The following is a 27,876-nucleotide window of genomic DNA, read 5'->3' on the forward strand; positions in this document are numbered from 1 at the left end:
CGATCTAGGGCAGGTATCTTCATCTTTCTGTGCTCCCATTTCCTTGAACAAGATACAGAAAAACACATTCTTTGAGCGGCTGGCAGAGAATTCCTCCCAGGAGCCCAGTGCTGTTGCAGAGACCTCTTTAAATAAGTGAGCTTCTGGAGGCAGTGGGGGTGCAGCCAATGCTTCCCAGGAAGGGAGTGAAATTATGCTTCGTGAGATAAACAGAAGAATTGCTGGTGGGAATAGGCCATTGTTGTTCAGTCGCTCAGTCGTGTCCAACTCTTTGCAACTCCATGGACTGCAGCACACCAGGCTTCCCTGTCCTTCACTATCTCCCAGAGTTTGCTCAAACTCAAGTCCATTAAGTTGGTGATGCCATCCAACCATCTCATCCTCTGTTGCCCCCTTCTCCTCCTGCCCTCAACCTTTCCCAGCATCAGGGTCTTTTCCAATGAGTAGGTTCTTTGCATCAGGTGGCCAAAGTATTGGAGTTTCAGCTTCAGCATCAGTCCTTCCAATGTATATTCAGGATAGGTTTCCTTTAGGATTGACTGGTTTGATCTCTTTCTGTCCAAGAATCTTCTCCAGCATCATAATTTGAAAGCATCAGTTCTTCAGTGCTCAGCCTTCTTCATGGTCCAACTCTCACATCCATACATGACTACTGGAAAAACCACAACTTTGACTATATGGACCTTTGTTGGCAAAGTGATGTCTCTGCTTTTTAATACACTGTCTAGGCTTTTCATAGCTTTTCTTAAGTGCCAACCATGTGCCAGGCACTGTTCCAAGTGCTCTTACATACATTTGTTCACTTAACCCAGACAATAGTCATTCAAGGGGTCTATTATTATTACCATTTTATAGATGAAGAAACTAAGTCTGGGCACTTCCCCAGGCAGTCCAGTGATTAAGACTCTGAGTTTTGAATGCAAGTGGCGCATGTTCCATCCCTGGTGGGAAACTGGGCTCCTGCATGCCATGTGGTGCGGCAAAAAAAAGAAAAAAGAAAAAAGAAACTGAGTCTGCAGTTAAGTCTGCCAGAATGACAGTGCCGGATGGAGTTGGGTTTCTCATGGAAATTGGTAGTAGAGGCTGAGCCAGGGCCCAGGTGGGGCCAGGACACCTGGTCACAGGAGAGAGACGCAGCAAGGATCCTCAGTCTACGCTTTCATAGGAGTTTTCAGGGTTCTGGGTAGGGTCTGTGGATTGGGTGTTGACCTTGGACAGTGCAAGGAGTTCAGACTGATCATTAGGTAGGAAGCCCCCTCTCTAAAAGTCCCTGCAAATGCCAGGGCTGTAGGGAGGTGCAGGCAAGTCCAAGGATGGGATGGTGCACTCCACGCCAGCCCCTGAGCACTTCCCACACCTCCTCTTTCAGCCTCCAGGCCAGGCCCCCATCATCTCTCACCTGGCCCATCATGGTAGCCTCCTCCCTGGTTTCCCAGCTTCCCTCCTGCCGACTTCCACCCCCAAGTCCACTCTCCATCCCCAGCCAAAGGGCGTCCACGAACACCTGAGTCAGAACCCATCCCCGCTCTGTTCTCAACTGCCTCATGGCTCCCACCTCACTCAGAATAAGGCTACCGTTCTCAGCACAGCCTACCAACCCCTCCGTGATCCAGCCCCCATCAATTCTCTGGTGTCGCCTCCTGCTATCCTCCCCCTGGCTCCTTACATTCCAGCCCCACTGGATTTTTTTTAAAACTTTTTTGGGGGGGAGGGGGGAGCTGCATGTGATCTTTAGCTGCGGCATGTGGGATCTAGTTCTGTGACCAGGAACTGAACCCAGACCTCCTGCATTGGGAGTGTGGAGTCTTAGCCACTGGACCACCAGGGAAGTCCCCAGCCCCACTGGATTATTTCTCCTGCCTCAGTGCCTTTGCACTTGCTGTTTCTCCAGGTGCTGTCCCACCAGATATCAGTGACTCCCTCCATCTCTTCACTCAGGTTCAAATGTCACCTCCTCAGAGTGGCCTTCCTGAGTGCCTTGTCCCTGCCACCTATCCCTGTCTTCCCTTCCTGCTTTATTTTTCTTCTCTCCACAAGTCAAATGACACTTTTATTTGTTCCCTTGTCTCCTTCTTGTTACTTCCTGAGAGGCCAGGCATTTTGTTTTACTCACTCAGCTCATAAATATATCTATCTATCTGCATACACATCCACATATATATAACAGTTCTGTTGAGATATTGAGATGTATCATTTACCCATTTAAAATGTACAATTCAATCATTTTCAGTATATACAGAGCGGTGCAACCATTACCATAATCAATTTTAAAGCATTTTAAAAATAGTTTTGTTTGATAAGAGGAGAACCTCGCTCACACAAATGCTCTATCATTTTATTTTTTTGGCCGCACCGCACAGCATGTGGGATCTTAGTTCCCTGACCGGGATCGAACCCAAACCCCCTGCAGTGGGAGCATGGAGTCTTAACCACTGGAACAGCAGAGAAGTCCCTGAAGCATTTTTGTCATCCCAGAAAGAAAACCCGCACCCACTAGCAATCACTCTTCCATTTCCCCACCCCCTTTCCAGTCCTAGGCAAACACTGATCTGTTTCTGTCTCTGTGGTTTGCCTATTCTGCACATTTCACCTAAGTGGGGTCATGCAGTATGCAGCCTTCTGTGTCTGGCTTCTTTCAAGTGCATAATGTTCTCAAAGTTCTTCCACGTAACATGTATCAGTAGTTCACTCGTTTCTATGGCTGAGTAACATTCCGTTGTATGGAGGATGCTGCACTTTGCTTATCCTTCAACAGCTGATGGATGTTCAGGTTGTTTCTTCCTTTGGCTATGATAAATAATGCTGCTGTGAACTTTAGTAAACAAGTTCTTACGTGGACATAGGTTGTCACTTCTCTTGGCTATATGCTCAGGAGTGGATTGCCGGATCATTTGGTAACTCTATGTTTAACCTTCTGAGGAGCTGCCAGACTGCTTCCCAAAGTGGCTGTGCCTTCCTGCATTCCCACCAGCAATATTTGAGAGTTCCACTTCCTCTACACTTGTTCAGTTCAGTTCAGTTCAGTCACTAAGTCGTGTCCAACTCTTTGCGACCCCATGAACCGCAGCACGCCAGGCCTCCCTGTCCATCACCAACTCCCAGAGTTACCCAAACCCATGTCCATTGAGTTGGTGATGCCATCCAACTGTCTCATCCTCTGTTGTCCCTTTCTTCTCCTGCCCTCAATCTTTCCCAGCATCAGGGTCTTTTCAAATGAGTCAGCTCTTCACATCAGGTGGCCAAAGTATTGGAGTTTCAGCTTCAACATCAGTCCCTCCAATGAATACCCAGGACTGATCTCCTTTAGAATGGACTGGTTGGATCTCCTTGCAGTCCAAGGGACTCTCAAGAGTCTTCTCCAACACCACAGTTCAAAAGCATCAATTCTTCGGCGCTCAGCTTTCTTTATAGCCCAACTCTCACATCCATACATGACCACAGGAAAAACCATAGCCTTGACTAGACGGACCTTCGTGGGCAAAGTAATGTCTCTGCTTTTGAATATGCTGTTTAGGTTGGTCATAACTTTCCTTCCAAGGAGCACATGTCTTTTAATTTCATGGCTGCAATCACCATCTGCTGTGATTTTGGAGCCCAGAAAAATAAAGTCAACCAATGTGTCCACTGTTTCCCCATCTATTTGCCATGAAGTGATAAGACCGGATGCCATGATCTTCGTTTTCTGAATGTTGAGCTTTAAGCGAACTTTTTCACTCTCCTCTTTCACTTTCATCAAGAGCTTTTTAGTTCCTCTTCACTTTCTGCCATAAGGGTGGTGTCATCTGCATATCTGAGGTTATTGATGTTTTTCCCGGCAAACTTGATTCCAGCTTGTGCTTCCTCCAGCCCAGTGTTTCTCATGATGTACTCTGCATTTAAGTTAAATAAGCAGGGTGACAATATACAGCCTTGACGTACTCCTTTTTCTATTTGGAACCAGTCTGTTGTTCCATGTCCAGTTCTAACTGTTGCTTCCTGATCTACATATAGGTTTCTCAAGAGGCAGGTCAGGTGCTCTGGTATTCCCATCTCTTTCAGAATTTTCCACAGTTTATTGTGATCCACACAGTCAAAGGCTTTGGCATAGTCAATAAAGCAGAAATAGATGTTTTTCTGGAACTCTCTTCCTTTTTCGATGATTCAGCGGATGTTGGCAATTTGATCTCTGGTTCCTCTGCCTTTTCTAAAACCAGCTTGAACATCTGGAAGTTCACAGTTCACGTATTGCTGAAGCCTGGCTTGGAGAATTTTGAGCATTACTTTACTAGTGTGTGAGATGAGTGCAATTGTGCGGTACTTTGAGCATTCTTTGCATTGTCTTTCTTTGGGATTGGAATGAACACTGACCTTTTCCAGTCCTGTGGCCACTGCTGAGTTTTCCAAATTTGCTGGCATATTGAGTGCAGCACTTTTACAGCATCGTCTTTCAGGATTTGAAATAGCTCAACTGGAATTCCATCACCTCCACTAGCTTTGTTTGTAGTGATACTTTCTAAGACCCACTTGACTTCACATTCCAGGATGTCTGGCTCTAGGTCAGTGATCACAACATCTTGATCTACACTTCTTACTGTTTTGTTTTTTTTTTTTAATTCTAGCCATCCTAATGGGTATGAAGTGGAATTTCCCATTGGTTTTTTTTTTAATTTTTTAAAATTTATTTGACTGCACTGGGTCTTAGTTGCAACATGCAAACTCTTAACTGCAACATGTGAGATCTAGTTCCCTGACCAGGGCCTGAACCCAGGCCCCCTGCATTGGGAGCATGGAGTCTTAGCCATGGGACCACCAGGGAAGTCCCTTCCCAGTGTTTTTGATTTGCCTTTCCCTGATGGCTAATCATGAACATTACTTGAGAGAGTGAATTGAATGACAAAATCTACATGGCTCAGCCAACTCAATTGCTCTCCAGATTAGGACAGGGCTGAAGTCTGATGCTAAGAGGTGCCCCACCCCTGAAACACACACACACACACACACCATCGCCAGCCAGGATCTGTCTGAGGCTGGCCACTCTCCAGGGCATTCCTCCACTCTGACTGGCAGGAGTGGCTAGCTTTGAGGGCTAATCTCTAGGAAGCATCACTCAGTCTCCTCCCCAGTATTGCAGAACTATGTCTGGGTCTCCCCTCCTTCCATTTGCTCCTCAGCCTTTGTGGGAGCTGCTGCTACCTCCTGAAAAAAAAAGTGAGGCTCTGACTTCTGGGCCCTGGGACACCATCTGAGCCCTATGCCAACTCAGTCAGTGGGGAGGTTCCAGCATGGCCAAGACTCAGCCCACGGAGCTCTTCCTGTAGTGGGAGAGTTACATAGTGCACATGTGGACAAACATGGAAGGTGATCTCAGGAAGGGATAAGTGCAGTGAAGAAGAGTAGAGAAAAGGGAAGAGTAGAGAAAAGGGAAGTTGAGTGACAAGTAGAGAGGCTGCTGATTTAGATGATAATAATAGTACTAGATGTGACTTCCCAGATGGCTAATTGGTAAAGAATCTGCCTGCCAATGCAGGAGATGTAGGTTCGATCCCTGAGTCGGAAAGATCCCCTGGAGAAGAAAACAGCAACCCACTCCAGTATTCTTGCCTGGGAAATCCTATGGACAGAGGAGCCTGGTGGGCTACAGTCCATGGGGTCCAAAAGAGTTGGACAAAACTTAGCGGCTAAATAGCAATAGTACTAGACACTTCTGTGGTGTTTACCAAGGGTCAGGTGCCGTTCAAAGCAGTTTATATATATTTCCAAGTGAGGCAATCAGAGAAGCCTCTCTGTCACAGAGAAAACAGATCCTGCTCCCCCACCCCCGCCACATACACACACACACACACACACACACGCTTCATGGACATTGACTTTAAATCAGAAAACTAAGGAGCCATGTGAATTGCAGCATGAGGGCGCTCCAGAAGTGAAAGCATCAAGTGCAAATGTCCTGGGGTGGAAATGCATTTAGTAGTTTCTAGGACTGGTAGGGAGGCCAGTGTGCAGGTGTGGGAGGAAAGGGAGGGAGCAGGAGGTGAGGTCAGCAGGCTTGAGGGGAGGTGCAGATCAGGGTGAGTGACCTCGCAGGGAGACCTCTAGCAAGAACCCAGATTTGAGCCTGGCTCTCAGGACCTGTAGCCCAGGGCTCTCTTGGGGGCCACACACTCCTCTTCTGTCACACTCGCTCTCTTCTCCACTCCCAGGAGAAGGCATCTCATGGGGGTTTGTAGCTCTTCTGCCCAGAGGCTGGGAGGACACAATGTGACCCTCTTTTCCCAGCCCTGTTGGGGCCCAGCATCAGCCTTCACTGGAGCCCAGGTCCTCCACTTCCCAACTGCGTGGCCTTGGCCAAGGAATCTGACCTCTCTGGGCCTCAGGTTCCTCCTCTGCCAACTGGAGATCTCACTTCAGAAAGTCTGTGTGAGAATTAACATAGGCTGAGATCGCGACTTCCCTGGTGGTCCAGTGGTTAAGAGTCCACCTAGCAGTGCAGGGGATGCGGGTTCGATCCCGGGTCGGGGAACTTAGATATCACGTGCCACGACGCAACTACTGAGCCCTCGAGCTCTGGAGCCCAAGCACCACAGCTAGAGAGTCCATGCTCTGCAACAAAAAGACCCCACATGACGCGAGGAAGATTCTGAGTGCTGCAACTAAGACCCAAAGCAGCCAAATACATACATGTATTTTTTTTAATATATTCAAATGAAGCTTTAAAAAAAACAGGGTGAGATAGACCCAGTGCTTAGACTGACACCTTGTAAATGCTTAACAAATCTGGCTTTTATTATTTCAATTGCTTTTTCATTTTATTTTTACTCCTGGCCTATACTGTGTGTGATGGGCAGGGGTTGGGGTGCTTCTGGTCGGCATAACTTGGAGCTAGGGATCTGGGGGCAGAGGGAGGAAGGGGAGGGTCCAGGGCACAGACCCCCAGGAGGGGTCTCATCTGACATTGTAGGCCCAGTGCTAAGAGGATAAGTGAGTGAGCTGTGAGTCAGGAAGAACTTACAAGGGCACTTCCCTGGTGGTCCAGTGGTTAAGACCTCCCCTTCCAATGTGAGGGTTGCAGGTTTGATCCTTGGTCAGGGGAGCTAAAATTTTACTTGCCTCATGACTAAAAAAATAAAATAAAACAGAAGCAATACTGTAAAAAATTTAATACAGATTTTTTTTAAATGTGGTCCACATAAAAATAAATTTTTTTAAAGAAGCTTGCAGGTTACCTACGATGTGCCAGGCCTGCGGCTAGGCATAAGTGGAGTGGGGATGGAGAACCAGAGTTAGCATCACTGCGGACACCTCCCCCTCCCACTGCCACCCCCACCCTCAGGCCGGCAGCTCCAAACCGACCACAGGCACTGTCTCGAGCTCCCAAGTCCTGCAGTAGCGCTGGGCTCCACGCTCGGAAGGGCCCCACACTTTGTTTATGCTCTGCTGTCACTGTCTGGAAAATCATAATAATTTCTGAACAAGGGGCCCTGCATTTTCACTTGGCACTGGGTTCTGTATATCAGGCATCCAGCCCTGGCTGACATGGAGCTGAGCTTAGAAGGCCCCCCTTCCCTTGCCAGAGCCAGCCAAATAGATGCTTGCTTTCTGTTGGGATCTGGAGACATTATTTGATCTCTCTCATCAAGCGCCTTGTGAGTTTCCTCGGAGGGTCAAGTGTTTGTCTTTTAGAAGAACCAGAGAGCCCAGGAAACAGGGAGAGAGAGGGCTGCGCCATGCTCTAACAGGGAGGAGGTGGGGACTGCAAAGAGTTGGATATGACTTAGCAACTAAACAACTGCAACAAAAAAAGATAGGCCGGGGTTGCTGATTACCAGGGACTTTGTCCCCTGAGATTTTTCTATAAATCACACCTCTCACTCCCAGGACCCCAGAACCTCCTGTAAGGGAAGGGAAATACCACTGGTCAGCACCACTTTGTGCCCAGAGCTTTCTCTAATGTTATTTCACCAAACTATTTCACCAAACTATCATCATTATTGGAGAAGGCAACGGCACCCCACTCCAGTACTCTTGCCTGGAAAATCCCATGGATGGAGGAGCCTGGTGGGCTGCAGTCCATGGGGTCGCTGGGAGTCGGACATGACTGAGCGACTTCACTTTCACTTTTCACTTTTATGCATTGGAGAAGGAAATGGCAACCCACTCCAGTGTTCTTGCCTGGAGAATCCCAGGGATGGGGGAGCCTGGTGGGCTGCCGTCTATGGGGTCGCACAGAGTCAGACACGACTGAAGCGACTTAGCAGCAGCAGCAGCAGCATCATTATTATTATTATCAGTCCGTTTTACACAGGTTGAAGCTGAGACTCCATAAGGCAATGCTGATTGTTTAAGATCCCCTGGCTCGTGGGAGCAGGGGAGGGAGATGGAACAGCGGAGGGTGGCAGAAAGCAGGACCATGTTACCCTTTTCACAGGCCCTGAGAACTTTGGCCTCGCTCCCCAAAAACTACTAAATGTTACATTTGATGGCTGCATTGATACAAAGGTGAACAGAGTAAGATTACATATGAAAACATCTTCTGCAGTCTAAAAGTCCGTTGTGTTTCGGGGATTTTCCTGGTGGTTCGGCAGTTAGGACTCCTCGTTTTTCACTGCCAAGGGCCGAGGTCTGATCCCTGGTCAGTGACCTAAGATCCCTCAAGCCATGCAGCACAATCAAAAAAATTAAAAATTTGTGGTCTTCCTTCTAATTATAAAGAAGTGAGAACACTGGGGAGAGGTCCCTAGAATCCACGTGAGCCCCACACTCTGTCCCTCAGGCATTTCATAGTGAAGTTGGCCCTGGCAGGTGTAAAGGCAGAGAAAAAAGAGAAGAGAGGAGCAGGGAGAAGGTAGAGGAAGAAGAAACATCAAGACTGCAACGAAACAGGATTGGCCGCAGCCAGGATTTCCGCTCTCTGCCCAAGCATTTGCACCCTGGGACTCGCCTCCCCTGATACTCCCCTCTCCCTGACCACCTGGACTCACCTCCTCTGGAAGCTCTCTTTTTTTTTTAATTTATTTATTTATATTATCACACTGCATTAGATGTGGGAATCTTCATTCCCTGACTGGGGATCAAACCCACGTTCCCCGCAGTGCAAGGGCAGGGTCTTAAACACTAGACCACCAGGGAAGTCCCATCTCTGGAAGCATTATCTTCCCAGCCTGCACCTGTCTGAAGCTACATCTAGATCAGCCCTGTCCCAGGACCCCCACCCCACCGGTTCTAGAAGCCACTACCCCGCTTTCCAGACTGGACCTGGATCTTCTGCTTTATGCCATCACCTTGGCGGGCCACACCAGTCATGCAGCCAGCAACACTGTTACCTTTTGCTGCCATCAACACGGCTCTTTACTCCCGGTAAAATGACCTTAATTTATCAGGCATTATGACTAATACCAGATGGTTATGGCCATTAATATTTATGGTTTTCAGTCCCAGGAGGGGACTTGGGTGCTATCTGGCACTCTTCTCTTTGCTTCTTTTCTCAATACGGCTGCCGTTTTCCAGTGTTCTGGGTTTCAGCTTCTTAGTTTCAAAGGGAACTATCGCGTGAGGCATTTTCTTATTTCTGGATAATTCTCTCATTCCATTCCCTCATTTCCTTCTGATCCTGTAAGCAGTCTAGAAACACGCCGGATGCACTGGGGGCTCCAGGATACTGACGAAGGGCTTAGGTCACGGCTGAGCGGAAGATGGCTGCGCTGAGCTGCCAGGAGAGGCAGTGCTTCTGCCCAGGGGAAGGGGAGAGGGAGGGAGACAGCAGGGAATGTGTACATTTGCCCAGAAACAGAGCCCCGTCTCAGACACCCACGCCTTCCTCTATCTCTAATGGAACACTTTCTGGTCTTTTTATATAAGGTGGAATCTAAATCAACCCCTCCCAACACCCCATCTCTGGATTGGTTGGACAAATGGGGGTGTTTGGGGGCTCAGACTGGAGAGGACAGATCACACTCCTTCTGGCTCTTAGGTTTTGGGGGTACTGGGAGCTGATGTTGCCTGCGCTGAGAGGTGTCCTTTGTCATTTCTCCTTTTCGAATGGAAGATATGTTGCGACTGGCAGCCTGTTGCCATGGTCACTAAGGCGCTTCCTTCTGAGGGAGGGGGGGAGTGGCCTGCCTGGGGGTCTCCGGACAGCCTCGCCCACTCCCGTTTGGGCCCCCTCTGCTGGGGCTGGACTCTCATCTCAGAACGCCTTTCTGGAGCTGCAGGCGAGTGAGGTGCCAGAAGGCCCCTGGGCTGGGATGGAGCGCTGGTATCCGGACTGAGGCCACAGTCCAGCTCCGGGAAATGGCAACCGTGCCAGAAAATGGGCACAAAGTACTGCCAAACCTCCCGATTATCTAAATGAGAAGCTGGGTTTATAGGCTCACTCTCCCAATTACTTTTATTGTTGGCAAAGACGGCACATGGTAAAAATTTTAAGAACAGCATGGGCCAAACAAAACACGTGCGTGGGCCAGCCATTTTTGTCTGGCCGGTTCAGCAGTCGTTCCGCGACCAGAGCGGAGAAGCGTCCTCCAAAACGGCAGCCCTGCTTGGCGCGCTTTTGGGGTCGCGAGGTCAGCGAATCCAGGAAAACCGCTTTGTAAGGAGACACTGGAAGGCAGATTCCTAGCCACTGCTCCACCGGGCGAGTCCGTCCCTGTTCGTGTTGATCCTGGGCTCATAGAGGGGCGCGTGGCCTGCGGCTGCCCCCAGCTTGCTGAGTGCATTTGAACTCGCCGCCCTCCCAGGGTCTGCCCATCCATCTGTCCCATGATGGGACTGGATCATTTCGGAGGGTCTGACTACTGCTCACTGACTGCCCCTCCTATGCTCATTTACTCTGTGTGACATGATGTCCACTCTGTGTGATGCCCAGAAATTTCCAGAGATTTCACAGTCAAGAGACTGCTGCCTCCGTCCGTTCACGTCTTCATTACCAGTGACCTGTCGAACAGCCTCTGTGACCATCGTCGCTGAACGGGGAATGGGGATGAAACCCTGAGGAGGATAGGCAAGATCCCTGCCCACATGAGCTCACCTCCTGCTGGTAGAGGCAGGAAAAGTGGAAGGGTCATCTGCATTTCTGCTCAGACACTGGCGAGATGCTAGGCTTAACTCATTACCTGCATTGGTTTGGACAATGTCCTGCCTTTTTAGACTCAGCTGAGCTCTTATAGCCTCCAGGAAACCTTCCCTAACCAATTTCCCCACCCTTCTTCCACCTGCCGCCCCCGTGAGTCAGTATTTGCCTCTGATTTTTCAACTTCCGCACTGTTGACATCTGGATAATTCTGGAGTGGGGGCTGTCCTGTACACTATAGTATGTTTAATAGTACCACATACCTCTACCTACTAGATGCCAGTAGCACCCCTGATATGCACACACACACACAGACACACACAATTATTGCACCAAAAATGTCCTGTGGAGGGGGAAAAAAATCACCTTTGGGTAAAAACTGCTGGTTTGAGACCATTATGGTGGCCCCATTCCTTTTGCCAGTGATGGCTTAGATGTGGATATGTGATGCCACCCATCAGATCTGCTGGGACACTTCTGGAAGGGTTGTCATCTATTTCAGAAAATGATAGGCGGATGAGAAGGACTTTTTTCGTGTTCTTGGTTGTGGCCGTGTCTTCACATGATGGTCAGATGGTGGCAGCCACTTTGGGTCCATGAGGTGAGTGAGCCTGGGAAAAGAGCCAATCCTCTGAGGTTGGTAGAGCAGATGGTAGAGAACTTGGATCTCTGATAATATTGTTGTGAGCCTCAGTGATGGGGTAAGTCTGTCTTGGGACATTTTGTTCCTCTGAGGTTGGTAGAACAGATGGTAGAGGACTTGGATCTCTGATAATATTGTTGTGAGCCTCAGTGATGGGGTAAGTCTGTCTTGGGACATTTTGTTATGTGAAGCTATAAATCTCCTGCTTGCTTGACCCTTTCTTAGTCAGAATTTTCTACTTCATGAACCAAGAGCATTTCTCACTGTTAATCATGCTTCAGACCTTATCTCACATGTCAACTTCCTCACAGAGATCTCCTCTGCTCCCTGATAGAAATTAGGTTGCCCTTATTATTCTGAACTTTCCTCTGGTGGCATTCATCCTAGTTTGTGTTAATATTTTGTGCATCTCTTAAGACTCATCTTCCTCTACTAGTCTGTGAGCTCCATGAGGACAAAGAACCTGTTTTATCTTTTCTTCCCACCATACGCAGTGACTAACACAGTGCCTGACATGTAGGAGACCCTCGATATATTTTTGTTGAAATAATGAATGAATGGGAAAATGGGTAGGCATATGGATAGAGATATGAAAAGGTGTGTGTTTGAAGCTGTGCCTGAACACTTTGGTGGGGAAGTCTTCTTAGGTCTGCAAACCCCAAAGCTGAACCTAGAACTTCAAAAGTAAAGGGAGGGCCCCTGAAAAGCATCTCATTCAGCTCTGAAGAAAGCACGCCTGTGAAATCACATTATGCAAATGCTTCACCTGACAACAACCGTGTCTTCCTTGAACCTAGACTTCAGGGTTATTGGAGAAGTGGCTACAGAGGCCACAGTGCAGAGCAGCCTGCCAGGTAATGGAAGCACAGAGTCGAGAAAAACAGCACAGATTTAGCCTAGAATCCCTGGGTGGGTGGAGGTCTGAGAAAAGCTGTTTGTCTTTGTTCAAGTGAAATCTGATGAAATGTGGAGAATCATTCTATCAGAGGTAGTGAGGAGTGTTCGGGCTGAATCACCCGCCTGGACAGTGAAGGGGGCAGTGAGCTGGGATTTTGTGGTTCAGATGGGGAAACCAAGGCCCACAGAGAACGAGGAACTTGACTGGCGTTCCCCAGCAAGTGGCCCCAGGTCACCTGGCTGGTTGCTTGTATTGTGCTGTAGCTGAAAGCATCACACCCTGTGTGACCTTGGGTAAGTCACTTCCTTTCTCTGAGCCTCCATCTCTTTGCCAGGGTAATCGGGGTGGCAAGGTTCTCTCGAACTAAGAAAGGTGGATGGCTTCAGCAAGACATCAGGGAACAAGCCCACAGGTGAATCGTTGGGGCTTGGGATTGGAATTCTGTCTTGAAAGCCTTCTTGAGACATCCAGGAAGACAGCACGGGGCTGCCTGAACTGGGGATATTTTCTTATTTGTGTGTTTCCCTTTCTAACTAAAACTCTGTTGTCATGGAAATGCTTCTCGGTATTTTTTAAAAACTGGTTTGGTTGGGATGGAATTCACGGCATAAAATTCACCCATTTAAAAGGTGTAACTCAGGGGTTTCCCTGGCAGTCCAGTGGTTAAAATGTGAGCTTCTACTTCAAGGGGCGTTGGTTCAATGCCTGGTCAGGGAACTAAGATCCTGCATGCCTCAAAGTGCGGCCAAAAAATACATAAATAAAATAAAACCCTCTGAACCTATGTATTTTTTAAAAGGTATGACTCAGTAGTTTTTAGTGTATTTGCAGAGTTTGTGCAGCCATCACCATAGTCTAATTCTAGAACATTTACATCATCCCCCAAAGAAACCCCATACCCATGAGCAGTCACGCTCCATTCCTGGGTTCCCTCGGCCCCTGGCAACCAGTAAGCTGCTCTCTGTCCATTTAGATTTGCCTCTTCTGGACATTTCCTGTAAACGGATCATACAGCAGGTGGCCTTTTGCGTCTGGCTCCTTTCACTTAGCGTGGTGTGTTCAAGGCTCATCTGTGCCGTAGCGGGCAGCAGCGCTTCATTCGTTTTTATGGTGAATGATATCCCATTGTGTGTATTTGCCACACGTGGTGCATCCTTCGTCAGTTTGTCAGCATTTGGGTTTTTTCTACTTCCTGGCTTTTATGACTAAGGCTGCTATGAACATGCGTGTACATGTTTTCGTGTGGAGAGAGGTTTTCGGTTCTCTTGGAGCTACACCCAGGAGTGGAACTGCTGGCTCGTATGGCACGTCTGTTGAACAGTTTGAGGAACTGCTCTCTGGGTCTCTCTCCCCCCAGACTGTGGAGTAGAAATCAGGCCAGAGCTGCTCTTGCGGGCCAAGGCTTTTACCTCGTGGTTGGATGTTGCCAAGGTCTCTTCCTCTACTTGAATATTCTAAAGAGATCCCACAGGAAGACATTTGGGATTCAGGTCTGCTTCTTCAAGGTTGTGTGATCCCGGGCAGGTGACTAAACCTCTCTAACCTGCATTTCCTTCCTTGCAAAATAAGGAAAGACGCCATTCCTAGCCTGAAAGATAATTATGACAGTCAAAATGAGGACACGTGTGAAAGAAGTATTTGTAAAAGCTAAAAACAGCTGTGTGTTACTGTGCAGCTGCTATGCCGTGTCCAACTCTTTGTGACCCCATGGACTGCAGCACACCAGTAGAGATGTTATTTATTCATTCAGCAGATATTTATCAAGAGCCTGTTATTTGCCAGATACTATGTTATGTGATGGATATGGACCTGTGACCAAGGCAAATAAAATGCATGCCCTCTGAGATTTTACATTCTGGTCTTTTCAGATTGTGGCCAGCCACTCTATAATCTTGAGCAAACCATGCTTCCTTTTCAGGCCTCAGTTTTACTACCTGTTAAATGGGTGTGCTGGATACATCCAGGTGCAGTCCATTAGTAAATGAACCATACTGGGCACAAATGAACCATACTGTATGGACACAAACTCCCAAACTGCAGGGATCATCTTTAGGAAACAAGGACAGGGGGCTCTTCCTAGACATTCAGAATAGTTTAAGATGGTCCATCCAGGAAAGGCGTGTGGACTAGAACAAACTTCCTTCCCCCTGTCTTCCACATCTCTGGGACTCAGTGACGCCACCATCCCCAGGCAGCTCCCAGCCTAACAGGCATGATTCTGTTACATCTGCTGGCTCTTTCCTGTTGGAACCAGCCTGGTGGTCCAGACCTGCCTGCTGGCCACAACTGAGAAAGGGGCCCTCTGGGATGTGTGTTCCTCACGAAGAACAAGGATGTAGGCAGCAGTCTAAAATAGATGTGGAAAAACACTGCTTTTTGTTTTCTCTCTGGAAGGGTGGCTGAGTGAGCCACGGCAGGGGACCCAGAACGTCTGTACTGAAAACACTATTATTATAAGACAGTGAGAGGAAGGAGCCAGGAGGGGCTGATGGAAGACACCAACCTTATCACCCCTGTATGCTCTCCAGACTGGGGTTTGGCCCCAAGAGAACCCTGAGCCAGACTTGATACCAAGGGTGATTCTCACTCCTGCTTCCCCACACCCCTGCTGGCTCTGACCGTGTCCCTTGCCTTGCAATCTTCTGTGGCTCCCCACTACCCTCAGGAGAAGCTGAAGGACTTAACAAGGCATTCAAGGCCCTCCAGGTTCTGGTCCCATCTTCCCACTCCAGGCTACTTCTTGGCAGTCCTAGAACTTGCCCTACACTTTCATGCCTTTGCTTACCCACCTGGAACCCCTAGATTAGTCCATCAACTCAATTCTATCTAATCAAAGCAAAGAAATGTCTATGCCCCACTCCCTCCCTCCCAAACCAAGCTTAGTGACCTCAGCCTGGAGACCTGGCTTGAGAGTATAAAATTCTCCAGAGACTGCATGTGGTCAGGTAAATGAATGAAGGTGACCAAGTGGGGTGCCCAGCAGACAGAAATTCTCAAGCTCAGTCTAAAGGAGTGGATGCTTCTCAGACCTCCCCAGTTGCTGAGATGCAGGAACATATAGCTTGATCCTCCAGTTTTGCAAGAGAAGGTGAAAATTGGGGATATAAAATGAAATCTCAATTTTATGAATGTTAGCAACTAATTTAATGTTTTGTAAACACTGTTTAGACCAAACAAAATGTATCTATGGGCCAGATTCAATTTACAGGCCACGAATTGTCAATTTCCCTTTCCTTGTTACAAACAAAAGAAGCTAAGTCACAGTGTTATATGTCAATAGTCTCCAACCTTTTAGGCACCAGGGGCCGCTTTTGTGAGACACAATTTTTCCACAGACCAGGGGAATGGGGAGATGGTTTGGGGATGATTCAAGTGCGTTACATTTATTATGTACTTTATTTCTGTTATTATTACATAAGCTCCACCTCCGATCATCAGGCATTCAATTCCAGAGGTTGGGGACCCCTGTTACAAGTGATACAGACATATTTGGCCTTATCCTTGAGGCTGGGTTGGGTGCTCTCTCCTAGGGTGGTCTTGACAGTATCTCTCTGAGGAGATGAGATTTGTGCAAAGACCTAAAGGGAGTGAGGGAATCAGGTTGTGGTTAATCTGGACGAAGAACTTTCCAGGAAGTCAGAACTGCAAACGCAGAGGCCCTGAGACAGGAAAGAGCCTGGTGTGTCTGAGGCATAGCAGCAAGGCTGTGGGCTGGAGTGGAATAAGACAGGAGAGGGGAAGGGGATGAGGAGTGATAACCAGGTCCATATCCATACAGGGCCCGTGGGAGCCTGAATTTAATTCAGAATCAACAATGAAGACAACGAATTGATGAATGAATGAATGAATGAATGGGCTCCAAACTGCTCACCGGAATATTCATATTTGCTGTGGGAGTGTGGGTGTGGCTGCTTTGTCTTAGGGTCTGAAGTCTTTCAGAATTATGCTGGAAGACGTTGGTCTGTGGTTAACAGTGCCAGGTTGCCATCAGTCTGGAGCTGTTTTAATGGTGCTTGATTAGAAGCCTCAGATGGAGAGGGGTCTTCATGAGGGTGGGTATGTATGAGAAAGACAGACAAATGGAGAGGAACCAGGCAGAAAGAGACGGGGCTCACCAGAGTGCCCGACTAGTACCCTCATCCCAGCAGGCCAGGGACACCAGGCCTCCAGTAGGGGACTCTGAGCTCCCCAGCGTGCCCATGAGACTTCTGATCACCAAGTCCTCAGGACTCCTGCAGCCACCTCTGGTGAACCCACTGGTGATAGCATGTGGCAGACCCACTCCTGTCCTTGGCCGCACTTGGCCTATGAGACTATTTTCTGCCTTGACTCAGGCACTGGCATCCTAGCTGCTGGCAAGCGAGCCTGGTGGGGTTGCCATGGCGACCCTCGGGCATGGATTCCCAGAGATGCTCCCTGCATCCTCCCCGAGCCTGCCACTGCTGATTGCTGGGGGAGAGCGTGACTCACCGTTAAATATATCACGGCCGTCCCAAATTGGCGGCTCAGCCCCGGCAGCCGGATGTGGGGACAGGCAGCATCTGGGGGTGTGTGGGGTTGGGAGACTGAGAGGCATGACCTCCTGAGCATCTTCAGAGCCTTCAGCTCCTGTCACTCCCGGGCGGTACCTTCATCAATCCCCTGCCCAGATATCCTGCCCTTCCCAGTCTGTCTGGGCAACTCCGTTCATTTGCTAGCCGGGTGACCTTGGACAAGCTTTCCTTCTCTGGGTCTCAAAGTCCTTATCTGTAAAATGGGGGTGATGTGAACGCCGATGGTTGAGAACTGTGGAGGGTCTGAGCTTTCACTTGGCTTGCAAGCTAACAAGTGAGCCTGCCACAGTTGAGTGGATACTGGCAGGAGACATGAGCTGGCTGTGTCAGAGACAAAGGACTATTACAGCCCAGCAGGCGGCATGAACTTCATGTTCCCATCAGCCCTCTTTGCCCCCAGGTTCCGTGGGAGCCCTGCAAGGTGCCCCAGATGGCTGCTGCTCCACCTGGACTTGTCACAGCTGAGGATCCCTGGGCTTAGGAAAACCCCAATTTTATAAGAAAGCTGCTGGCAAAGCGGCTCAGCCTTTGCCCTGGTAGGAGACCTCATCTTTATTATACTGATAGGGAAACAACTCTCGGTGCACTATTTCTATCTTCCAAGGCTGCTGGCTAGACATCCTTGAGAAGAGAGTCCAGAACAAGGCTCTCATTGTCTCTTGCTCGGAAGACAGGCAGACATGGAGTGACCCGTGGAGAATCGTCTCCTGCATCAGTCTGTAGGGCTGTTGGGAGAGCAAAGGAGTTCATACACGTAAACTGCTTCACACGGCCACCTGGCGAAGAATAAGCACTTAATAACGTCAGCGGTTATCATATGACTCTCAGCTTTTGTTGTTGTTTAGTCACTAGGTCATGTCTGACTCTTTTGTGACCCCATGGACTGTAGCCCAGCAGGCTCTTCTGTCCATGAGATTTTCCAGGCAAGAATACTTGCCTGGACTGCAAGGAGTTGCCATTTCCTTCTCCAGCGGATCTTTCTGACCCAGGGATCAAATCCGCATTTCCTGAATTGGCAGACGGATTCTTTACCTCTGAACCACCAGGGAACTCCCTTCATAATATAATCTCTTTTTAACTAGTAGGAAGTCAGAGGCCTTCTGCTCTGTGGTTTCCCAGCTAGGCGACGAAGAAAATCCCGGCTTCTATCCTTTCTCACCAGGACATGCCCACTTATCTCCTGGGCTCCTCAGAGCTTTAACAACCCCTAGTCCACGCCCCGGCTCCTCCCTCTGACTTCTCTGGGTTCTTTTTTTTTAATGGCTTTTTTGGAGAAATAATGTATATACCATAACATTCCTTCATTTTAAAGAGAACAATGCAATAGTTTTTAGTAAATTTACGGAGCTGTGCTATGATCCGATTTCAGAACATTTCCCCAAGAAAAAACTTCCCGCCTACTTGCATTCACTCCCCATTCCACCCACAGGCCCAGGAAACCACACATCTGCTTTCTGTCTCTCTGGATCTGCCTCTTTTGGACATTTCATAGAAACAGACTCACACAGTACGTGGCCTTTGGCGTCTGGCTTCTTCCATTGAGCATAGTATTTTGGAGGTTTGCGGCATTGCATGCATCAGCACTTCATTCCTTTTTTACAGCTGAGTAGTATTTCATTCTTTGTCTAGTCCACACTTTGTATCCAATAACCTTCCCTAGGTTCCTGATGAGAGCTCTTGGGATGCTGTCATTTTCTGCACGGGCACTGACTATCACAGCTGGGATCCTGCTATTGGCACTCCTTAGGCCTTATCCTGTCATCTTGGCCCTTTGGGGAGTCCTGGCGAGCTGAAAATAAGAGAGGAGCAGTTTGGCAGATGGAGTTTTAGAGACTTTTAAAACCACATGGCACATCTACTTCCATGAAAAGCAAGCAAACCCACTTCCATGGAGCCAGTCCAAGCCCTGGAGAAAGAGGCATTCATGAAGATTTTACAGGCCAAATTCCCCTACCTCTTCCCAGCTCCATCTCCACGGCAGTCCCACACAATCGTCCAAAGAGAAGAGCAGGAGAGATTTCTGGTGCTTTCCTATATGATGGTCTTATCTCCTTAGACATTTCAAATAGGACAAGAACTCCCAGATAATTCCATGTTCCATGAAAAATATGTGCAATACAGAATTAAAGGAAAAATCTATTCTCCACCTCTGCCACCTTCACCCTTGACTATGAAGGCTCTGGGGGTGTGTTTGGTTAATAAAGGATTCTGTCTCAAAAAAGGAAGAGTCCACGACTGTTCTTAGCTATTCTAGTTGATGAACTGGAGAGACAGGGGAAACGTCAGCAGGTGAAGTTTTCTGGCCTGATTTATTGACCTTCCTTCAAATAACCAGAAATCGGGATTCCCTGGTGGCTCAGACAGTAAAGAGTCTGCCTGCAATGTGGGAGACTCGGGTTCGATCCCTGGGTCGGGGAGATCCCCTGGAGAAGGAAATGGCAACACACTCCAGTGTTCTTGTCTGGAGAATCCCATGGACGGAGGAGCCTGGCGGGCTACAGTCCTTGGGGTCACAAAGAAGCGGACACAACTGAGCTACTTCACTTCCTCCTTTCCTCAAATAGCCAGGCTTCTCTGTTGTTATTCACATCCTCCATCTGGATTTGGGGTTCCTGCAAGATGTAGGAAATGCCTTCCAAGTTGGGGAGTGTGTTGGGAAGGTGTTCTGGTTATCTTTTTTGCGTAACAAGCCACCCCCAAGACTTAGTGGCTTGAAACAAAATCATTGATTTGTTCATGAATCTGCAATGGGTACAGGGATGGGTGGGGCTAGTTCATTTCTACCGGGCACGTGATGCCCACTGCGACACCTCAGCTGGGGCTCCCTCACACAGCCCAGCCTAGGAGTCGTTCCTGGCTGTCAGTTCCTCTCCATGGAGCATCTCCTCACAGCATGGTAACTGGGCTCCAAGCGTAATCACACCAAGAAACAGGAAGTGATAGATGGCCGTTTCTCACGGCTCGGGTCCTGAAACTGCCAGCACATCATTTCAGCCATACTCTATTGAACAAGTGATTGCAGAGCCCAAATTCCGGAGGAAGGAACATCAACCGCACCTCATGACAAATGAGAGGCAAAGATCGTGATGGCAGTGTTCTCTTCTGGCCGTGCTGTGCAGCGTGTGGGATCTTAGTTCCCAGACCAGGAATTAAACCCGCACCCCCTGCCACTGGATCACCAGGGAAGGCCCTGAAAGTGAAGTTTTAAGACTCACGTGGCTAGCAAGTTCATGGCACGTCAGTAGGTCAGGAGGTTTTGGAGGAAGACGTGATGGGACAATCAAACCCAGAACAAGACCCCCCCGACTGCCTCGTGTTGGCCAACCTGGCATACGTGCTCAGTCGCTCAGTCGTGTCTGCCTCTTTGTGACCCCTTGGAATGTAGCCCCCAGGCTCCTCTGTCCATGGGATTTTCCAGGCAAGAGTACTGGAGTGGGTTGCCATTTCCTTCTCCAGGGGATTTTTCCAACTCAAAGATCAAATCTGCGTCTCCTGCATTAGCAGGTGAATTATTTACCACTGAGCCACCTGGAAAGCCCCTGGCCAAAGTTGGTTTCAGCCAAATTTCATTTTGTCCCATGGGCCAAACGTAAAGCAGGACCCCACCCTTCCAGTTCTATGCCCCCAGGTCAGTGTCCTGCCTTTGGAAATCCAGGCCTTCTTGCTCAGTCTTGGCCCACAACATCCTCTCACAAGTGGGGAAACCCAGGGAATTTCCTGGCAGTCCAGTGGTTAAGCCTTCCAACACAGAGCATATGGGTCCCATCCCTGGTCAGGGAGCTAAAGTCCCACATGCTTCCTGGCAAAAAAACCAAAACATAAAACAGAAACGATGTTGTAACAACTTCAGTAAAGACTTTAAAAATGGTCCAGAGCAAAAAAATCTTTAAAAAGAAAAAAAAAAAGAATGGGGAGACCCACTAATGAGTTGGTCTGGCAACACACAGGTGCCTCGCCAGGTCCCTAAGCCCCTGCTTTAATGGAATCCAAAGAAACCTCTCTAGACACACCTTTCATTAGAGCTTTTAGGGAAAATAGCTAGAGCTCTCCAGCTTCTTCCGGGAACACACCAGCAGTGAAGCATAACCCCCCCCAACCATGAACTCAGGGTACCACATGACTGGACACCCTTGTCATCTGGATTTTCTAGAACCCTTTTTCTTCAGACCCTGGGCAGCAGGCCTGTCCTTACCTGCATGGCTGTCTGCGCAGCAAATTGCTAATACCAGTGTGCTTAGAGGATCTCTTTTTGGATAGGAGGGGACAAGACCAGGTTTTGGATGCTGTCTTCCGCTCTCAGTGGCTGTGGGTCATCGGGCAAGTGACTTCACTTCTCTGAGTCTCCGTTTCCTTTTCTGGTAGGCAGAAATACCATTCCTGGATATTGCGAGAATGAAGTAGACTGTGTACCTATTATACTCCATACAGTGATTTGCCCCATAATAGCTGCTCAGTTAATAGTAACTATCCTTATGATGAATGATCATTTTCTGCCTAATAATGGTCTTTTGGAATGGGGAGCCAATTCCAAAGAAAGCCAGTTTTGCGTAAGATCTCATTTGCTGGGACCTCGCTGGGGGTCTAGTGGTTAAGACTCCACCTTCCAAAGCAGGGGGCCCTGGGTTCATTCCCTGGTTGGGGAACTAGAGTCCACGTGCCACAATGAAGATGGAAGATCCCGAGTGTCACAACTAAGACCCAGCACAGCCAACTAAAGAAATAAATAATATTTTATTAAAAAAGATTTCATTTGCTGTTTACAAAGGAACATTTCCTAGTTCCTTGGTAACCATGCATTTGGAGCAGTATGTCACTATACAAATATTACCTTGAGCCCAAAAAGTTCTCATTGTGTTTCTTGACTACCTTGGCTAAACAGAGCATGCTTTGCCTGCAATCAAACACACAAAACAGGTATTGTTACCGCAGTGACGTGGGCAGGTGGCCAGCAGAAAAACTGCCCAACCCCAGTGGGAAGTCAGATCTGCATTTCTTGGAAGGAAAAATCCACGGGGCATTTCAGAGCTTCTTAGTCCAGTTGGAGTACTAAGGAGTCTGGATTCACTTGTTTGTTCTCCAACAAATCTCTCTGTAGTGTCTACTGTACACCAGCCCCTTGCTAGGCTCTGAGCCTACAGTGATGAAGGAAAAGAGCCAAGGCCCCAGAGCTCATGAAGCTTACAGCCTAGAAAGGACAGAGGAACAAAAAAACAACAGGACACCATGGAATATATAATATCTGTCCACAGACACACTTCCCTGGTGGCTCAGTGGTAAAGAATCCACCCGTCAATGCAGAAGACACAGGTTTGATCTCTGGGTCAGGAAGATTCTCTGGAGGAGGAAATGGCAACCCACTCCAGTGTTCTTGCCTGGAAAATCCCATGAACAGAGGAACCCAGTGGGCTACAGTCCATAGGGCCACAAAAGAGTTGGCCATGACTTAGCAACTAAACAACAATAAATCCACAGATGTAATAAGGAAGAGCACAGATTTTGATGGAAAGTTGGTGGCATTTGAAGGAGGTCAGGGTAAGCCCTTCTGGGGATGTGACATTTAAGCAGAGATGCGAAATAAGTGAAGAAAAGAGATGAGTGTTGTGTGGGGGGTGGAGTGTTCTAGGCAGAGGGAATGGCTAGTGCAAAGGCCCTGAGGCTGGAAGTGTCTGGTGTGTTCCAGGAGCAGCAAGAAGGCCAGTATGGTGGAGCAGAGTGAGCAAGGGGAGGAGCGGAGAGAGGCAGGCCAGAGACGGAAGAAGGGCCCACCACGCAGGGCCTTGCGGGCCTCGTAAGGACGTCGGCCTTTGCTCTGAGTGCATTGGGAGACGGTAGGGTTTTGAGCCAAGAAGACAGCAATGAGCCAGCTTAGGTTCTGGGACCCTCAGATGAATGTGGAAAATGAATCTATTTGTCATAGGCACAAGGACAGAAGCAGGAAGATAGTGAGGAGGCAACTGCAACAGACCAAGCAGAGGAGGATAGTGGCCTGGCCCAGGGGCGTCAGTGAGGGGAGGGGGAGAAGCGGGTACATTCCAGATACCTCTTTTTTTTTTGGTCCACACTGTGAGACACGGGATCTTAGTTCCCCGACCAGGGATCGAACCCACGCCCCCTTCTGTGGAAGCCCGGAATCTTAACCACTAGACCTCCAGGGAAATTCCCCCAAAATCTCTTGAAGGTAGATGTGACAGGTCTGGCCGATGCATTAGCTCTTCTGAGATTCCCTGTCACTGGGGCCTCCACCTGCTCCCATCAGCAGGCTCAGCAGCACAGTCTAGACCAGGTCAGCTGGGCTCTGCCCACTTGGGGAGATGGCGGCCTTGTCCACCCATGCCCTGGGGACCCAGGCACTGGCCCAAGGGCCATCCTGGCTTCTCCCAGGTGGTGTCTCAGAAAGAGTTCTGGACTAAAGAGCCTTACCATGGGTGACACCCCCCACTATGTGACCTTAGACAAGTCTCCTTCCCCATGCTGAATCTCAGCTTGCCTATCTGTGAAGTGGGAATTTTGAAACCAACCCTACTTCCTCCTGGGGTGGCTGTGAGAAGTCAGATGCAGGCTGGGCACGAGTTCCGAGGACACTAAAGGGCCACATTTACAAAGGGGTTAAACTCAACCATGTTATCAGTAGTGATATTTGGTCATTTCTGCTGTCCTGTGGGCTGCTGGGGAACTTTGACCTTGGTTCAAGTCAGGCTACAGCTATGCTAAATGAACACATCTCACTTTTCTTATTGAAGCATAGTTTATTTGCAACATTAGTTTCAGGTGTACAACCTCGTGGTTCTATATTCTCACAGATGATACTCCATTTAAAGTTACCAGAAAAGATTGTCTCTATTCCCTGTGATGTGTGGTGTGTGTGGGTTAGTCGCTCAGTCGTCTCCGACTCTTTGCGACCCCACGAACTGTAGCCCGTCAGGCTCCTCTATCCATGGGATTCTCCAGGCAAGAATACCAGAGTGGATTGCCATTCCCTTCTCCAGGGGATCTTCCTGACCCAGAAATTGAACTGTGGTCTCCTGCATTGCAGGCAGATTCTTTACCATCTGAGCTACCCTGTGCTGCATATTAAATCTTTGTATCTTATTTATTTTATACCTAGTAATTTATCTCTCTTAATCTGCTACTCTATCTTGCCTCTCTCACCACTGGCTAGCCGCTAGTCCAATATTGATTCATTTATTTCATTTTCTTAGATTTATAAGTGAAAACATACATCTCTTACTTCAATGCTGTGGCTGAACAGCCTGGGCTGCGTGTGGGGTCGGACAGAACTGAGTGGAGCTTCTAGCTCAGTTTCCGGAAAGTCAGCTTAAAAAAAAAACCAATGATCCCCTCAGTTCACAGGCAGACCAGCCTTCCAGCCTGGTATTCCCTCCTGCCCCCTCTCACCCAAGGTTCCCAGAGGGGAGCCAGGCCCCGCCGCTGCATCCTGGTGACTTTGTCACTGTCCCCCGGGAATGGCTAAATGTGGATCGTGGGCTCACTGTTCCTCTTCTCTGAGCTTCCCTGGTCTCTCCCTAAGAACTGGGTCCTTCAGGCCAAGAGAAACCTCAATTCAGTTCAGTTGCTCAGTCGTGTCTGACTCTTTGCAACCCCATGGACTGCAGCACACCAGGCTTCCCCGTCCATCACCAACTCCTAGAGCTTACTCAAACTCATGTCCATCGAGTCAGTGATGCCATCCAACCATCTCATCCTCTGTCGTCCCCTTCTCCTCCTGCCTTCAATCCTTCCCAGCATCAGGATCTTTTCCAGTGAGTCAGCTTTTTGCCCCAGGTAGCCAAAGTATTGAAGACTAGAAGACTTCTATTTTTTGAGATTCCTGGAATATGAATTTATTTTCTTAAACCCCCAAAATGAAGACCTCCCAAAATTTGCATAACATTTAAAATATTAAATTGAACAAATTCATGCTTTTGACCTACCTCCACAAAATTACAACAGTGTATGTGTGAGGTTCACAAGAAAACCACAGGATTTGTTTTATGTGCTTATATATTCATATTTTAAATTCATGCTGTTCTTGTAGCCTGAGCCAGTAATGGGATGCAAGAGTGGTGAGGTCTGGCGAAAGCGGTCTTATCTCATCATCATCACTTGTGTCCTGTTTGGGTATGTAACCCATTTACAGTTAAGGTCAAAATTCTAAAAATATTGGGATGTCAGTATTTTAAATAGGTGATATATTTTCTTGATGTGAAAGTTAGTGTTAAAAAAGGCATACAGTGAAAAGTCCTTCTTCCACCCCTGTCCCCAGCCCTCCTCCCCAGAGGCAGCCACAATTACTAATTTCTTCTGATTCCTTCCAGAAACAATTTAACCACATACAAGTTCATCCTAATTCATGAGTGCATAGATCCTTTTTCTGTGCTTTATTGAAATGGGGGCTGGCTACACACATTGTTCTCATCTTGCTCTGTTTGCTAACATTATTCCTCAGGGATTATTCTCTATTTATGCATATTGGGCCATCCTGCCCCTCCTTTACAGCTGCATAGTATTCCATTGTATGGCTGACTCATTGTTGATTTAACTTGCATTGTTGATGGACACTGAGGTTGTTTCAGATCTTTCTAATCTAATAAACAACAATGCAGTGAGTAACTTTATGCTTATATCATGAAAACTTGTTGAAGACCCTTAGATTATGAGGTCTGGGAGGAATGGCTCCTTTTTTACATACCTTCAACCCCTTTCTGGAAGGTGAAGCTTGATTAAGTACAGCATCACAAAACGGACAGGGAACATTCCAGGCAGAGGGGACCGCAATCCAAAGGCCCTAGGGCAGAAATGAGCTCAATTTATTCGGAAATGGCAAGATGGCCATTGTGGGTGGAGTGGAACCTGTGAGGGAGAGAGGTTAGAGAGGACTTCAGCGGGTAATCGAGCCATGGTGAGGTGAGGCAGGAGGGAGCTAATGAATGAATGAATGAAGCCATTCACTGACATTCATTCAGTGACAACTCAAGACATCATATTCCAAGAGATAGGCATGGCCCTCCCCTGACCTCTGGGAAGATTGGTGGCCGCCCCCCTTGGGTCCCCTAGAGCTTTCCCCAAGGTCATCCACAGAGAGGAAGGAACCCTCCAGGTCTTCAATCAGCTGGGTTCTGGCCTCTCCCAGTGCCCACACAGGCACGGGGCAAGCACTTTTGTTCATTATTTTTATTGTTATTTTATTTATTTTTATTTTTTGGCTGTGTTGCATGGCATGTGGGATCTTGGTTCTGTACCAGGAATCAAACCCATGCCCCTTGCATTGGAAGTACAGAGTCTTAACCACCAGACCAGGGAAGTTAACCACCAGGGAAGTCTCACAGATTTTTCAAATGGGAACTCATGGGTGCTGAAGTGGGCAGAGCTCAGAATATCCCACTGCTTCAGCCCCCCTAAAACACTCTCGTCCATCTTTGCATGGCCAACCCATCTCTCTCTGAGCAGCTCACCTTCCCAGGCCACCACTGATCCATTTCCTCCCTCTTCCGGTCTCCACCCACCTGCCCAGCTTGCTCCATCTCCTCACCGTTCGGAACCACCTGGAAGCCTGGTGGTTTCACAGCCCCACTCTGCCCAGACAAGCTGTGAGCAGCCTGGTTTCACTGCTCATAGGGGTGAAGGCAGTACTGGCCCCCACCTTTCAGGGCTGGATCGAGATGCAGTAAATGCACATGAAGTATTCTGAGCAGGGTCTGGCTTGGAGAGTGCTCAGATCGGGCATTGCTTTTCCACCCAGGGCCTTAAATCTCATCTCCTTTCATTCATTGCTCGTGTGTCATCGGGCTCCTGTTCTGAACCTTGAGCTCAGGAAGGGAGTGTTGCCAGTCCGATTCAGCCCTGTGAACCCAAGTGATATTTAAAGAGACCTTGGAGGAGAAGTCCAGAGTTATCTGGGGCAGGAGGGATGGGGAGAGAGCAGAGGCCGTGAGTGGACCCTGGGGGCAGCCCAGTGGGGAAAGGGGAGGGGGCCACGGGCTGTGGGGCAGTGAGGCAGTGAGGAGGGACATGCGGACTAGAGGGGGAGGGGGGCAGGAGCCAGACCCTGCAGGGCCTTGAGAGCCACAGCTCCGGGGTCTGGGTTCATTCCCAAGGTACCGGGGAGCCATAGGAAGCTCGAAAGCAGAGGGGTGAGGCGTTCAGATCCCGAAGACAATTCTGATCTTGGGGTTCTCCGGGAGGAGGGGTTAGAGGAGGCAAGAGAGTGGGCAGCGCGACTCAAACCATGACTGCCTACTCGGGTCTGTCTGTCCGTCTGTCCCGCTCCTCTGTCCCCCTCCCCCCTCTTTTTATTCGCTGTCTCTCCCACTCCTTCCTTCCCTGTTTCCTCCTTGCCTCTTCTCTCCTACCATCGTGTCTCTCTCGTACTCACTCACCTTCCCCTCTCCCGCCGGCTCCATCTCTCCCTCCCTCCCGCCGCTTCCCTGAACAGAACTCTAATTCATCTTCCCCACGCTGGCTGGCCCTGGCGCCCTTCCTTTGGCAGAGCTCATTATTTTAATTAAACTCTGGGATCTGTTTTACTAGCCTGACATCTTGCTTAGGGAAACCAAAAGAGGAGCTGCCCGGGGCCAGGACGGGAAGCCGCCGGGCATTGTGGGAAGGTTTCCATCGCAGTCTGGGGAAGGGGCCCTGCTCTTAAAGGGGCAGCTGGGCGTGGCGGCTAGGGATTGAGGTCTGGCTTGGCCTCAAAGCCCCATCACTTCCTCGGGCAAGCTCCTTCCTGGGCTATAAAATG

General features: G+C 48.8%; 1 protein-coding gene and 1 long non-coding RNA gene across 5 annotated transcripts in view; one reads left to right on the top strand and one right to left on the bottom strand.

The window, feature by feature from the left end:
- The window catches only part of KCNB1 (potassium voltage-gated channel subfamily B member 1), a 114,820-nt gene that overhangs the window by 43,334 nt on the left and 43,610 nt on the right, over positions 1–27,876 (top strand). The gene's annotated exons all lie outside the window — the stretch shown is intronic.
- On the bottom strand, positions 15,801–27,615 carry LOC102390067. 4 transcript variants are annotated; one of them, XR_006544311.2, is made up of 8 exons: positions 26,642–27,405; positions 25,828–25,923; positions 25,070–25,248; positions 24,794–24,966; positions 22,063–22,323; positions 21,331–21,515; positions 18,643–18,927; positions 15,801–17,863 (listed from the first exon to the last, which is right to left on the bottom strand). It is a non-coding gene; the product is annotated as an uncharacterized LOC102390067 (long non-coding RNA). The 4 variants fall into 4 exon arrangements; XR_006544310.2 differs by lacking the exons at positions 25,070–25,248; positions 26,642–27,405 and adding an exon at positions 27,515–27,615; XR_006544308.2 differs by lacking the exon at positions 25,070–25,248 and having other exon boundaries at positions 26,668–27,405.

Source organism: Bubalus bubalis, chromosome 14, assembly GCF_019923935.1.
Source record: "Bubalus bubalis isolate 160015118507 breed Murrah chromosome 14, NDDB_SH_1, whole genome shotgun sequence".
NCBI classification, from domain to species: domain Eukaryota; kingdom Metazoa; phylum Chordata; class Mammalia; order Artiodactyla; family Bovidae; genus Bubalus; species Bubalus bubalis.